A 14,428-nucleotide genomic window follows, 5' to 3' on the forward strand; every position below is an offset into this window, starting at 1 on the left:
TGTTGGGCTCCCTGGTGACAGTGCAGAGCCTGCTTGGGATCCTCTCCTCTCTCTCTGCCCCAGCCCCTGTTTGTGCACCCTGTCTCTTTCTCAAAATAAATAAACTTAGAAAAATTGTTAAGATAATTGATCTTTATATTCATCACTAATTCCAAAGTAAAAAATTTCCCCTCTTTAAATATACTTTTCTGTGCTTTTATATTTTTGGTATATATGTTATATACAATATGTGGCTGAATTAAAAAATGCATGGATATATATAACTTTTTTCAGTATCATTATTGATCCATTTGGAAATATTTACCACATTATGCTTTTTATTTTTCCTTTTTAATTTTTGTTTTTGCATTCTCTTCTGCTTCTACTAATTCAGTTATTCTGCTAACTCTTGAAAGTCTCTTGTCATTCTTCTGTTGGTTACATTTTTATTTTCCTTTTTGGCTGTTTTTACCTAAGTTTTATGACTCAGGTGTTTTGGAATTCATTCTGATGAGTCTGGATGTAGATTATTATTTTTTATTTTTATTTTTATTTTTAAATTTTTTTTTCATGTTTTATTTATTTTTGGAAGAGAGAGAGCAAGAGAGAGACACAGCATGAGTCGGGGAGAGGCAAAGAGAGGGACACACAGAATCCAAAGCAGGCTCCAGGCTCCGAGCTGTCAGCACAGAGCCTGATGCAGGGCTTGAACTCAGAAACAACGAAATCATGAACTGAGCCAAAGTCGGATGCTTAACCAACTGAGCCACCCAGGTACCCCTATTTTTATTTTTTATCATGCTTCATGTCTATCATCCCTTTCTTTTTCTAGAAACTCAGAAACTGTATGTTGGACTCTCATTATATCACCTCTTAACCTCTCTTTGATACTTTCTGTGTCCTTGTGTTGTCTATATAATCTATTTCACCTTCTCTCTTGAACTTTTAAATTCTGTTGTTGTTATTATTGTTAAAATTCTAGATGTTCTATGAAGGAATGTGAGTAGCAATTTGCCACTTATAGTAAGTAGGCCAAAGGCTTTTATTTCCAATGTAGGTTCCTAGGCAGCTTTTAAAACTCAAGTCTCTGGATTTCCGAAATCATCAAAAGCCTTTAGGTCCATCAGATTGTCAGCATTAGTTTATCACCATGGATTCCAGCTTTCTCTGGGTTACATCCAATGGGAGTTTTCCTTATTTCCTTACAGAGTAAGGTGTGCACTTTGTAGGTGGTTTGCTATGTTTTATCAAGCATATTCGGTGTTTTGGAACTGTAGTATTTTCAGAATAAGTTTTCCGTCTTGGCAGAACTGAAGTCTGCACATCTCCCATAGGCGTCTGTGTCAAGAAGTATAAATATTAAGGGCTGGATAATTTTCTTTTACTTTAAAATATGTTTACTTTTTAAGAAAAGAGTGTTTTCCTTATATACAAAAGTATTTTACTGCCAGAATTGATTATCCATCTTAGTAAATATTATTTTTAGAATATACAGTAAAAATATTATCACATTAATGTTAAGCCATAGGAACTGATGTGGCCACCTTTTGTTATAAAGTTATGTCAGAACAAATTTAAGTAGAATATAAACCACAATGCAATCTTTTAAGTAAAGGTTCAAGATAGGCAGAAAAAAATATTCTATCATCAGATGCCAAAACCACAGAATAGCTTTAACTAAGTAGTTGCAGAAATCTTTTTGCATGAAGCCATATGTTCTCTAAAAAAAAAAAATCACTATTTCTACTATGAACAAATTGATTTGAAGTATGAAGGTGTCAGAGTAAGGCTTTCATCACATTGCATTTTGATAAAGCTGTCAGTGTCTACCTGGGACTTCAAAGCTTTACCTCCTGACTTAATTGAAAGAAGAAGTAGGAAACTCAAATAAAAATCACTAGACAAAGTGATATAATGCAATTAGACATGTAATTTTCTGGACATTCTCTCACTTGATTTCCCTTTAACCAAGGCACCCCATTTCCCAAGTCTGCACATTTTTGTCATATTTCTTTCATTCAGTCATGATAATACCTTTCTTATTTATATCTGTCTTTATGGTCTAATTTTGTTAGCAATTTGGAGTCACCACATGTAAATGAATAATTCTAAAGGCTTTTTGCTTCCTTGCAATGATTCTCCTTCCAATGCTAATATCATCCCAGTGCTTAGTTTCAGTTATCACTTCTACATGGATAACTTCCAAAACTTGATCTCCATATGTTATCAGTCTCTATATTCCTCTCCTGATGTGTATCACTAATTACAGGTATCCAAAGTACGTGAAACTTTTTCCTAGCTAACTGAATTCATTATTCTCTACATATAATCCCCCATTTTTTTTAAATGTTTTGAATATAGTTGACATATAATGTCACATTAGTTTGAAGTTTACAGCATAGTGATTCAACAACTCTATACATTATGCTGTGCTCACCACAAGTGTAGCTACCATTTGTCACTATACAAGGCTCTTGCAGTACCATTGACTATCTTCCCTATGCTGTACTTTTCATCCCCATGACCTGTTCCCCATCCCCATAACTCCCCTTCACCCTTTTTTCTCATTCCCCCCCACCCCTGTACTCCTCCCCTCCGGAAACCATCAATTCACTCTCTGCATTTATAGGTCTGATTCTGCTGTTTGTTTATTCATTTGTTTTGTTTTTTAGGTTGCATATAGAAGTGAAATGATAGGGCATTTGTGTTTTCTTTGTCTGGCTTATTTCACTTAGCATAATATCCTCTAGGTCCATGAATTCCCCTTTCCAATTTATGACACAATTATTGTCCCATTTTTGAATCTTCTATGGCCTTGCTTATCTTTCATTCTTACAACAAATCTGAAAACTTTTCAATTTAATCTTAGCTCTACACTTAAAAGTCCGTTTAAATATTCTGAAGTATTTTAAACATACATAAAATATTAGAGGATAATAAACACATATGTCTCTTCTCATATGGTTGGTCAGATCTTAATATTCTGCCTTATTTGATTCAGAGTGATGTTTATATTTCAAGTAAGTTGTAAATTTAAAAGTTGAAGACCCTTATTTATGTTTTCCTCACCTCATGCCCATCCTTCCAGTTCAGAAGTATTGACTTTTTTGAATATGATGTTCATTTATATTTTTCACTCATTTGAACTATGCATAAAAATATGTAACACTGATTTATATATTTTAAATTTTATATAAGAAGAATGGTACTGTATATACCTTCCTGCATTTCTCACACATTATGCTTTATCAATAAAAGTTTATTTATTTTGAGAGAGAAAGATAGCAGGGGAGGGCAGAGAGAGAGGGTGAGAGAGTATTCTAAGAAACAGACTCTTCACTGTCAGTGCAGAGCCTGACATGGGGCTTGATCTCAAAAACCATGAGATCATGACCTGAGCCAAAATCAAGAGTCAGATGCTTACCTGACTGAGCCACCCAGGTGTCCCTCACACATTATGCTTTTGAGATTTGTCCATGTTCTTATCTGTATCTCTAGTTAATTAATATTGATATTTAATTGTATGAATATCACATTATTAATTTGCATTTTAAAAGATATTTAGATTAATTCAAATTTTTAAATATTACAAGAATATATTCTTTAAAATGTCACATTTTGCAAATATGAGTTATATATGATATCTCCTAGTAATGGAATTACCAATTTATAAAACATGTCCATTTTCATTTTCACTAAGCTTTTGCTATAGCAAAACTAAGTAATTTGGTAAGTAATGAAACTTTCAGTGCTCCTCATTTTTGCTAATATTTATTAAGAATTATTTAATTTTTGCCAATCTAATAGAAATTAATGACATCTCATCTATATTTTCCTGATTGCTAGAGATTAGCACATTTTTATTGGTCATTCCATTTTTTTTCCTTTAAATTGCTATTTTTATAGCAATTTATTTTTATTTATTTTTTTCCTTTAAATTGCTAAAATTCATACTTTTTGCCAACTTTTCTACTAAACTAAAGCTTATTAATTTATGTTTCTTATAGCTTTTAAGGTCTTTATGTGTTCATAAAAACAATGAATATTTTAGGTAGCATTTATTTTGTGCTCATAATGTGTCAAATACTTTTCAGAATGCTTTCCATTTTTCATTAGCACATTTCATGGATACTAGTCCTGTTTTGGTTATACATGACAAAATATTTTATTGTCCATGACCGTATAATGTACAGAATATTTTCATTTTGGCATATTTAAATTTATCAATATATTTATTTTATGTTTTCCCTTTGATCTCTCTAGGGATTTTTTTCTTACTGTAAGGGCATAAAGAATTCCATTTATATAATTTTAAATAGGTAATTTTTAAAAATGTTTACACATAGGTAACTGAATCTTCTGGAATGTACTTTTGTGGTATTGAAATCTGTTATTTTTAATACTATCATTACTGTTATTATTATATAACAACAAGTTGTTCCAGCACCATTTGTGTTTAGTCTCTCATTTTCCAGATGTATTCTAAAGCTCTCTGTGTTATATATCAGCTTACCACAATTGTTTGAGTCTATTTTTGGGCTATTTATAATGTCCCTTTAGGCCATTTTCTGTCCCTATGTTAACATACTCTATTGAAACTGTTGTAACAACATAATATATCCTGTTAATTGGTATAATTCATCCATCCACTGTGTTCTTTTACTCTTGTCTATGCTTTTTCTAATTGTTCTTGACAACTTCCTTTAAAAACCCTTATGATGCTTATGATACTGAACCTTATATTCATGAACAGTGTTATTTTTCCATTTATCTGTATCTTCTTTTATGTCTTTGAATAAAGTTTTATTTTTTATTTTTATTTTTTGAAAATCTACATATGACTAATAGATTGGACCTTTATTATTTTACTGCTATTGTAAAGAATAATTTTGTAAATTAGTTTTTGAATGTTGATTCTAGTATATAAGAACAATTTAATTTTGTATAGCCTTTGTTTTTCCTTTCTCCATGTTCAATTTCCAGATTCAAATTCCTAAGAATTTGCCTCACTCTTAGTTTTACCAGAGGTGGTGGTTTTCTCCCTTGCTTGGTATAGCCATTTAACATTCTCCTTTCATCATGAATCTTTCTAAAAATTAAGACACTCTCATCTAAAAGCCTTCTATATTTATCTATTGTCAATATGGTGATTTCAAAAGTGTTAGACTAGAGTATGTGACCAGACTGTAGCCTGTATTTTCAGACTCATCTCCTCTTTGTCCATTTTATGATCTGCTCCTAAACTCACATGATTTGGGGCAGCTTGAAGTTTCTTGAAGGGTGTCAGACTGCCTACCTCAGTTTCTTACTGTGCATCTATATTGCCCTCAGTTTTTGACACATGGCCCTCTTCATAGGGAAGCTCACAACACAACAGCTTGCTTCAAAACCAGCAAGGAAAAGAGCCTCCTCACAGAGCTGGAAATTCAAAAATTTCACTGGTATTTATTCAGTGAAAACCCTTTCTTATTTATAAATTATTTTAACTAATATTTAGAACCTACTATATGTATGTCAATGTGGTGTGTTCAAAAGCCATTAACTATAGACAAGCCAGACATGACCCTTTACCTTCTATTAAAAAGACTAAGACAAATACATAATTACATCTATTCCATCACCTTTGACATGTTCTATTGGTTAGAAGCAAGTTGTAGGTCCCACCTACACTTAAGGTGATAGGATTATACAGGTGATAGATAGCAGGAGGCAGGGATCCTGGACATCACCTTAAATCTGCCCCACACTGTATTTTATCCCAAACTTTCCAATGGCAAAACAGTCAGAAGTTTCCTTTTTATAAATTTTATTTTTTAATATATAGAAAATTGTACAGTTAGAAACACAAGCTCAAATAACCATAATGCTTTATTCACTAAAATCAAAATGCACTATTCATACTATTGAACAATATGATTTTGTATCTTAATACTCTATTGTGGACATAATTTCACATTAACCATATTTACATATTAATGTATATACATCTACCTCCTCTTAAATTAATTAAATATGTAACCAATATTAATCTTATTACTGATCATTGTAATGGCTAGATTACAGTTATTAATTGGCTAAATATCAAATTTGGGATAATGAAGTATACAAAAGACCAGAACAATAAGGAAAAGTAGTATAGAAGTTATCTTGCATCAACTCACACATAGATATTTCTATAGTGCACTGTCCAATATGGTGCCCACTAGGCACACAAATGGTAAAACTTAGTCTTTCAGTTACATTAACACACTACAAGTGTTCAGTAGTCCTATGTAGCTATTGACTATTGGATAGCACAGATACAGAAAATTACCATTATCACAGAAACTTCTGTTGGACAGTGCTATTTTAGAGGATAATGATGAATAAAACATGAAGTTAGATTTCACATTATTTCCTGGGAAGTTCTGTGGTCTTTCATTTGGTGAGAAGATATTAGGTATTTTCCCTAAATATATAACATAGTAAATACAGGCGTAATATAAAATTTTAAGAAGTATATAACAAGTAAATGTTATGTACTTAAACAAATTACAACATCCACAAAACTGTTCAAACCATTTAAAAGAAAACAAATGACACCATGGAAACATAAAGATTTTTAACTATTCTGATTATTTATATGACAAAATATCACTTTAAACTTAGGCTATTGTTTCTTGGATATTTGTCTTTTCTGGTCTTAGGGCCAAGTTATTAATAATTAAATTTAACTTCATATATTTAATTATTCTTAAATTAACAACCTAAATATATTCAGCCCTCTATATATTTTTTCCAAACTACTATATTTAACACAGTACAAATTCCATGGTATGTATTTAAAATATGTCACAAAATAATTGTAAAGCTATCAGGGGAAAAAATAGAGTGGATCCACACATATGTAAATATGCATGAAGAGAAATTATCTGTACTTAGCTATATAAGCTTTCTTCTAAGCAGTATTAAAAATATGATATTGGCCAATAATTGGTATATCTAAACATTGAAAGACTCTGCAAGACTTTATATAAGGGGAAAAACCAAAGAAAAACTTTGAAAAATAGAATAAATATGAAGGGAAATACATTATTAGAATGCCATGAAAATAACCCTAGATATACCTGTAGCAGAGGCTGGCATTCTACAAATCAACTTGCAAGCCAAACAATGAAGGAACTTGCAGGAATTTATTAGGGGGGTGGAGTAACATAGATGCTCTTTCTTATGCTTAGAAAAATAGATTCCAGAGTTTTAAAACATGCTGCTAAATCCACCTTGTATTTCTGGCTGTCAGAAAAAGTACAGTAGGACAAGGATGATGGAGACCATATTCATAACAGCAAAAAATGTCGATTATTGTCAAAGGCAGAATATAACTTTGTAGGTAAATGTTTATTAAAAAAACATAAATGAAATGAGCATTCGTTATTAAAAATAAAAGTGCACTAATATTATTTATTAGTTTACTAAAGCACAAATTATGTTTAAATTGTAAGTTTCTAAATATCTTTGACTTATATAGTGTTTGCTAAATGATTGTTAGTACACAAAAATGAAAATAGATGTGTTTTAATTTCATTATACTAGAAATCCAAGAAATGAGTGACCTGATGACAGATTCTTAAATAAATTTAAGGAAAGTACAAAGAGTTCAAGTGATAAACCGAACACAAAAATCATAATTCTAGTAAAATTAATGGAGAAATCAGTCTGTCTTTAAAAAAATAAATTATATTGACTAAAAGAAACAAAAATGGGGGTGTCTGGGTGGCTCAATTGGTTGAGTGTCCAACTCTTGATTTCTATTCAGGTCAGGATCTCATAGTTCGTGAGTTTGAGCTCCGCAATGGGCTCTGCACTGACAGTATGGAGCCTGCGTGGGATTGATTCTCTTTCTCTCCCTGCCCCTTCCAGGCTTGCACTCTCTCGCTCTTTCTCTATCTCTCAAAATAAATAAATAAATAAATGAACATTAAAAAAAAAAAAAAAGAAAAAGAAACAAAAATGTCCAGAATAGGCATGTGACAGGGTATATAACCACATATGATAGGATGTTAATTAAAGTATAAATAAAATACCAGTAGGCACATACATTAAAATGTAAGATTTCTGTAAAACCTAAATTTATGAACATTAAAAACTTCAAAATTTTAAGTAACCAAATATTAAGAAAAATATAATTTACCACTTGTCAAACATTATATTTAATAATATACATAGGCTGAGATTTCATGGCAGGATTTTTCATTTTTACATGAAAAATAATTGTCATGTAATATATAGTTATATATAGTTTATTATATATATATATAGATTTTATTAACCCAGAAACAAAACATTAAAATTATTCTCTTAATATATATTAATTCTTACCCAAACTCTCTCTTTCTCTGTATGTGTGTGTGTGTATATAAATATATATATATATTTATATACACACATACACACATATACATATAATATATATGTATATATATATGAGTGTACATTCAAATAAATACATATTTGTAGATTTAAGCACTATTCTCCCAGATATTGATAAGCTAAATAAATAAAAACATTTATAAGGAGGCTTAGAGGACTATCAGCCAGCTTGTCCTAACTGACATACATAAATTTTGGCCTTAATACTAACTACAGAAAACATATTCAGTTCCAGTGCTCATGAACCTTTAAGATGAATACACTGAACTATGAAACATGTCTTGAGATATCAAAAATTATTGGAATCATACAAAGTATGTTATTTGATCACAATGAAAATATATTAGAAATCTATGTTTAAAGTGCCTAGAAAATTTACAATATTGGAAATTAACTATGACATTTGTAATCATCTATTAAATAAACAAAAATGACAAGTTAAATTTAAAAAGTATTTAGAAATGAATAATAAAAAAAATATATAAAATTTTGTGGGATGCAGCTACAGCAGTACCTAAAATTTATTTTTGAATGTTTATTTTAAAAAGATGTTTAAAAGGGCACCTGGGTGGCTCAGTTTGTTGAATGTCCAACTCTTGATTTGAGATCAGGTCATGATCCCAGGGTTGTGGGATTGAGCCCCTCATCAGGCTCAGCACTGAGTATGGAGCCTGCTTAAGATTCTCCCTCTTCTCCTCTGCCTCTCTGCCTCACTTGTGCTAACTCTATCTCTAAAAAAAAGAAAGAATGAATGAATGAATGAGTGAATAAATAAATATGTAAAAATAAATGATCAAATTTTATAGATTAATTTTTTAAAATAAAGGACTAACACAAAGTAAATGGAAGAGTGAGAACGTGTCAATTAGAAAACAAACTAAGAGAGAGAGAGAGAGAGAGAGAGGCAAATTATGAGAGGCTCTTAACTATAGAGAACAAACTGATGGTTTATGGAGGGGAGGTAGATGGGGGATGGGCTAAATGGGTGATGAACATTAAGGAGGACACTTGTGATGAGCACTGGATGTTATATGTAAGTGATGAATCAGTAAATTCTACTCCTGAAACCAATATTACACCATATGTTAACTAAGTAGAATTTAAATAAAAACTTGAAACAAATAAAAAAGAAAACAGTCAAATCATAGAATAAATCAATAAAACTGATTCTTTGGAAACATCTCTGGCTAGAAATAAAATGTAATTACTAATATGAATGAAACAGATCCTCCAGTTATTAGAAAGATTATAAGGAATATTTTGGGGAAAGGTGGGATAATTTAACTTCACATAATATGAATAAATTTCTTAAAAGAAACAATCTTCCCAATAAAACTTGAATATCTGAAAGTTCTATATTTATTAAATAAATATAACAATAAATACTTTCTCACAAAATTCTAGGCCAATATTATGTAATGTTCAACCCAAACATTTGATTAATAACTCATACTAAGAAGAAAACAACCCAATAAAAACAAAGCAAAATATTTTAACAGACATTTCACCAAATAACATGTAGTCATATCAAAAAGCACATGAAAAAATGTTCAACAACATTAATTACTAGGAATATGCAGAGTAAAATTAGATACCACTATTCCTAGTAGATTGTCTAAAATTAAAAGGATTGGGGTACCTGGGTGGCTTAGTCAGTTAAGCATCCAACAGTTGATTTCGGCTCTCATGATCTCATGGTGCTGATAACACAGAGCCTGCTTGGGATTCTCTCTCTCTGTGCCCTTCCTCCTACTCATTCATGTGTGATTTCTCTCTCTGTCTCTCTCTCAAAAAAAAAAAATAGACATTTAAAAAATAATAAAAAAGATTTGTTGGTGAAGATTGCAGTGACTGGCTGTCTAATACAGTGAGGGTGTGTATAAAATGATGCAGCTACGTTAATAATAGCTTAGCAAGTTGTGTAATGTTGAACACACATATACCCCATGACCTAGGAATCCACTCTTAGGTATTTAGCAAAAATTCAAACACAGTTTCACAAAAAACTTACATGAATATTTATAATAGCTTTATTCCTAACAGTCACGAATTTACACATTCAAATACCCCTCTACTGGTAAATGAATAAATAAATTATAGCATATTCATACAATGGACTAATCAGCAACATCAAGGAACAATTGGAGATGCACACATTAACATGGATGAATCTCAACAAAATTATGCTAAATAACAATCCTGTCACAAAAAAGTACTGTGTATATTTGTGCTTATAGTATGTTTTAAACTGGAAAAATGAACCTAGAGTATTACAAATTACATGAATTTCTGCCTGGGATGGCAGGAAAGGGGGCAAGAGGTCTGCAGAGTCTCAAGGGAAAATTTAGGGTGTCTTATATGTGATTGTGGTAGGGGTCACATGGTTGTATACACGTGTCAAAACATATTAGAAAACACACTTAAGAATGGATGCATTTTGGGGCTCCTTGGCGGCTCATTTGGTCAAGCGTTTGACTAAATCTCTGCTCAGGTCTTGATGTCAGGGTCATGAGCTCAAGCCCCATGTTGGGCTCTACACTGGGAGTGAGTCCTACTTAAAAAAAACAACAAAAATAGAATTGATGCGTTTTACTGTGTATCAAGAGTATTTCAGGAAAATGGATTTTAAAAAAGAACTGAAAAATCTATGAGAAAAGTACAAAATATACTGAAAATCTGAACATTTACTTAACAAATGCTGAAAGATACTCTATTCCTGGTCCAAGAATTCACTATTAAAAATCATCTTTTTCAATTAACATACATATGATGTAATTTCAATTAAATATCTTAAGTTTATTTTCTCAATAATCACATTTAAAAAAATTCATTTGAAAGAAAAGAATAAATGAAGATAGAGTATTTTGATGCAAAATGATAATAGAGAACTTTCCCAAGATATACTAAAATGTTCTGTAAAGAAATAATGATAACAGTAAGATACCAGAAAAGAAATGTGGGGAAAGAAAGTATAATTTAATAAATTATAACATAAATTATAGAATAGTTGATTAAGTTTTGGTTAAAATACTTTATATCTACCCTACATCTTCTACAAATATCAGAAATAAAATTTAATTAAGTTTAAGGATTAAAGTTGATCTTAAATATGAATTAAGTAGGGTGACTTTAATTGAGTATAATTAAATGAAATATTAATTAAATGGGGACAGACTATCTGGTGTAAAATAGGCACAAGAAGTTGGATAGGGAAATGAGAATTTCGATTCACAGTTACTGTTTCTAGACATTGAAAATATATGAAGAGCTAAATAAAAAATATTGAACAAATATGGCAAATTAAATGTTACTATTGGTGTGCCTGGGTGGCCCAGTCGGTTAAGCCTCCGAGTTTGGCTCAGGTCATGATGTCATGGTTCGTGGGTTCTGACCCCATGTTGGGCTCTGTGCTGATAGCTTGGATCCTGGAGCCTGCTTCAGAGTCTGTGTCTCCCTCTCTCTGCCCCTTCCCCACTCACATTCTCTCTCTTTCTCTCTTTCTCTCTCTCTCTCTCTCTCAAAAAAGTAAACCTTAAAAAAATTAAAAAGAAATGTTACTATTTAAAAATGTAGAGCTCTTGCATATTAATAAACTTGTCAGAGGGTATTAAATATTTTATAGAACACTAGAGAAATTCTGAAAATATGAATGTTAGTATTACAGTAAATGTCAATACACACAAAATAAAATATTAGGGGTGCCTGGGTGGCTCAGTGGGTTAAGTTTCTGACTACTGCTCAGGTCACGATGTCACAGTTTGTGAGTTCAAGCCCCATGTTGGGCTCTGTACTGACAGCTTGGAGCCTGCTTTGGATTCTGTGTCTTGTTCTCTCTCTGCCCCCTCTCTGCTTGTGCTCTCTATCTCTCAAAAATAAATAAATGTAAAAATTATTTTTTTAAATATTAAATATACAATAAGCATTTTCCAGTGAATTTTGAAATGGCATTTTCAACATGCTATTGTAGAAATGTAAATTGGTGAGGCTTTTAGGAATCCTTATTTAAAATCTCAAGACCCTCAAAGTGTTCAGATCATTTTCTGTGAATCCTCAGAAAATTTTTACAAAGGCAGTAATCAGAATTGCAACAAAATTTCATGCATAAAGATGCTAATTATGTGTGTATTCAGAGAGAGCCTCAAATAGAATATTAGATATTAAAAAATAGTGATTTATACATATGTAATTTATATAACCATCATATGTATACATATATTACATAATCGCATTTTAATATATATAAATCATAATGAAACAGTATAAGCATTTCTGAGTTTTTAGAATTTTATGGTATACTCACACTAGAGAAGACATAAAAATTATAATGACAATATAGAGGCAATAAAACAGTGCAAATGAATTATTAAGCATGTAGCAAATGTATTTGGTTTATTTCAATGTGAACTGATAATTCATGGCATTGTTTAATTTGACTTACTGAAATTTTACATCTATTCCCTTATAGCCTGTTATAAGGAATTATAATAGCTTAAACCTGTAATATTTTTAAAAGTTTCTATTTATAAAAGTAAATTGATATTTTTCCACTCTGATATCTATCTAGCAAAAGTTAAAGAAATGTGCAAATAATCAGTAACTTAAAAAGACAAGATGTTTTAGCATTTCGGTACTTCTGGGAATTTTGATTTCTTGTATAGTAATCATTAAAACGTGTATCTACTTCCAAGACTTCAATAAAAAATCTTACATGTGTTGATTTTCTTTCTCTCTCTATCCTGTTTTTTTAAATTCAACACCATAAAAAAGTGAATGGAAAGGGAATTGGTTATGAAATCAAGGATGTAAATTGCTATTTATCTTTTTTAAATGCCCCAAATATAAAAGATATGCCCATGGCCATTACATGCCACCATTTTCATCCTTGAGTCTTGTTTGGAATTTAAAGGTTTTAAATGCTGCTAGCCAAAAAAAAAAAAAAAAAAAAAAAAGTTATAAATATTGTATTTTTAGGTAGAGTTACAGTCAAAAAGCTGTTTTTAAGTAGGAGGGTTGCTTTTAACTGGAGACCAGAAAACCTGCCAAGCATATGTCATAAATGGATTTTTAAAATGTTAGTAAGTTCAGTCACTGATTGATATGCTTTGAAAGACTATTCACTTAGGAGAAATCTCCATTTGTGACGCTAGAGTGTAAAATGGAAAAGGAGAAGAAATAAACTTACTTAAAGCGTTTATAGAAGATTTCCAGAGGCAGTAATAATTTTACCTTTGCACAATTATCAGTGAATGAAATTAGTGCTGGGGAAACCAAGGGATGCAAGCCAAGTACATGCTGGCTGGTTTTCTGTGGACTGCCCCACACATTTCTGCCAACAATCCTTAGCTCTGACCTTGAAACACCTGTTGGTTAGAAGGGACTGTCTGTCAAACTGAGCTTTGTAAAAATTGTTCAGTGCTTCTAAAATGTGGAAAGATGGAGTGAAATCTCAAAGTCTCTTTTCTTCTATAATCTGAGCATTTAAACAAAAATCTTTCAGTTCATTAGTCCCCCTCTCAGTTATCAAATGTAGTGTTTATAGAAAAAGGTGTTATAATCGCTTCTCGGCCTTTTGGCTAAGATCAAGTGTAGAAAAAGGTGTTATTTTAAAATAAAATAAAACTGATACAAACTTCCTAGATGGGGATTAGAAACTGTACAGTATTTAATTTAAATTGAAGCAAAAACTCCAGTGTGTTTAGTTTGGATGAATCAAATTGAAAAAAAAAAATAAAGAAGTACTCATAGTATGCCATTATTACTCTTTAGGTACTTTTTTGTTGTTGTTAATGTTTATTTATTTTTGAGACAGGGAGAGACAGAGCATGAGCTGAGGAGGGGTAGAGGAAGAGAGGGAGACACAGAATCGGAAGCAGGCTCCAGGCTCAGAGCTGTCAGCACAGAGCCCAACACGGGGCTCAAACTCACCAGCTGTGAGATCATGCCCTGAGCTGAAGTCAGACGCCCAACCAACTGAGCCACCCAGGCACCCCACTCTTTAGGTACTTTTGTACTAGAGTTTAAGTAATGAAATGAATGCAAC

General features: G+C 31.5%; 1 pseudogene; it reads left to right on the plus strand.

Annotated features, from left to right (window-relative positions):
- Positions 1–13,941: 13,941 nt before the first annotated feature.
- Positions 13,942–14,023, plus strand: LOC122474078 (annotated as a pseudogene).
- The last annotated feature ends 405 nt before the right edge of the window (positions 14,024–14,428 follow it).

Source organism: Prionailurus bengalensis, chromosome B4 (assembly GCF_016509475.1).
Source record: "Prionailurus bengalensis isolate Pbe53 chromosome B4, Fcat_Pben_1.1_paternal_pri, whole genome shotgun sequence".
Lineage (NCBI taxonomy): Eukaryota > Metazoa > Chordata > Mammalia > Carnivora > Felidae > Prionailurus > Prionailurus bengalensis.